The sequence below is a fragment of the Drosophila miranda genome, assembly GCF_003369915.1.
Source record: "Drosophila miranda strain MSH22 chromosome Y unlocalized genomic scaffold, D.miranda_PacBio2.1 Contig_Y1_pilon, whole genome shotgun sequence".
Classification (NCBI taxonomy): domain Eukaryota; kingdom Metazoa; phylum Arthropoda; class Insecta; order Diptera; family Drosophilidae; genus Drosophila; species Drosophila miranda.
The window spans coordinates 8306044-8308124 of record NW_022881603.1 but is presented as its reverse complement, the minus strand read 5'-3'; the positions used below and the strand labels follow the sequence as shown (position 1 = coordinate 8308124).

General features: G+C 54.6%; 1 pseudogene; it reads left to right on the top strand.

Annotated features, from left to right (window-relative positions):
* The first annotated feature begins 918 nt into the window (after nucleotides 1–918).
* Nucleotides 919–2081, top strand: LOC117191899 (annotated as a pseudogene).

The following is a 2081-nucleotide window of genomic DNA, read 5'->3' as shown; positions in this document are numbered from 1 at the left end:
GTGGGCCTGTAAATGGTTTTATGAAAATAAATGTGCTGCGTAGGCTGGTATCCAAGGGGAGTGGGGATGGCAAATGGGAGGATATCCCCCTCCTCCTTCCCGTCTTCACAGACTTTGTTTGCACAGGACGAACGCTAGCAATTTCCTACAGCTGAGCTCCGCTCTACAGAGCTCCTCCTCGAGGCTATGCAAACATAATGCTCTGCGAATTAAAGCTTTTTTGCCAGCCAATAAATTATTCATGCTGTAAGACAACTGCGACCAGGGGCAGGAGCAAGGACGAGAGCAAGGCAGCAAGAGAAAATTATGGCAACGTCTTGGGCTGGCAGAGGCGGTGGCGGAGACGGAGACGGCATCGGGCCAAGTGCCTCGGAGCGGAAACGGAACTCAATTCATTAAAATGAATGAGCGCAGGAGCTAGCTATGGAGCGGCGGGTGCACTGCGCAGCCGAGTGCATGACTAACGGTAAACGGATGCAAACTGAAAGATGCAAATCCGGCATCTGAAATTGCTGTTTCGACTGCCATCGTCTGCCTCATACAATGTCTTTGCTGTTGCTGTTGCCATTGCCTGTCCCATTCGGCCTTTTGGGGAATGGAATGCTTTGCCAATCTTTGAGCCAAATCAAACGGGGGCCCAGTTCTGGAGATGGGCATGGAAATATGGAAATTTATACAGTTTACCATCTAGTCATCAACTATTCTTCCACCAGACACGACCCGACCCTGCCCTAAGCAGAAGGCACTTTCGGGTCCATTGAAGCGCTGCAATTGCAATTCGGAAGCGTCTTCGGGAGTTACTAATCTTTATCTGTTTAGAGATTCATCAGACAGAATCATTCAGATGGGGCGACTGCTAATAAAAACTAACTATAGAAAACTCTGGCTACAATATGAGTCCTTACATGATTCCTCTCTTTCTATGCTGTTCTGCAGCCCTGCAGCATGTCCACTCCAAAGAGCAGCCGTGGCATCGGTGGCAGTGGCAGCCTCTTCGGGGCCTTCGTCAACGGTGGCAGCACCATCACCATGGCCAGTCACGGAGAGAAGACCGCATCGCATTCCCAGCGTCCAGCCGGGAGCCCTCACCTACGAGCACCTGGTCAAGGAGGGCACCTTCGGACGGATCTACGCCGGCAAGCTGGGCGACTCCTGTGAAGCTCTGGTGAAGACTGTCATCGATGGGGCATCGCTCACCCAGGTGGCCTGTCTGCTGCAGGATGCTTCGCTGCTAATCGGGGTCAGCCACCAGCACATCCTGGCCCCGCTGCTGGCCAACACCGAGCTGCCCGGGCCGCCAGAGATTGCATATCCCTATCCGTCCAAGGGGAACCTAAAGATGTGAGTATACCGGACAGATTTCTTCCATTGAATTCTCCATTCCATCCGTTCCCCATTTCACAGGTACTTGCAACAGTCACGGGAGTCCAGCACAGCCCTCAGTACCCGCCAGCTGGTGGAGTTCGGGCTGCACATCACCAAGGGACTGGCCTACTTGCACTCCCTGGGGATCATCCACAGGGATATTGCCACACGCAATTGCTAGTAAGTCGATGAGAGCCCCAGTCCTTCTACTCTCACAATCACCCGCAACTCCTTCTCGTTTCAGTGTGGATGAGGAGGCGAACGTGAAGATCTGCGACGGCGCCCTGTCTCGGGACCTCTTCCCGGACGACTACGACTGCCTGGGCGACAACGAGAACCGGCCACTGAAGTGGCTCTCGCTGGAGGCGCTGCAGAAGAAGGTGTACGCGTCGCAAGGCGACGTCTGGTCCCTGGGCGTTCTCTACTGGGAGCTGGTCACCCTCGCCCAGATGCCACACGAGGAGGTGGACATATTCGAGCTTACCAATTACTTGGCTGCCGGCTTCCGGCTGGAACAGCCCGTCAATTGCCCCGATGAATTGTGAGTAACCCGATCCGTTTGCCTGCCCCCCTGGTCATGCCCTAATCAACCTCCAGCCCTCAGTTTCACCGTTATGAACTGCTGCTGGCACTGCGAGGCCAAGCAGAGGCCAACGCCCTCGCAGCTGCTCTCGTATCTGCAGGACTTCCATTCGGACCTGGGCATGAACATCTGA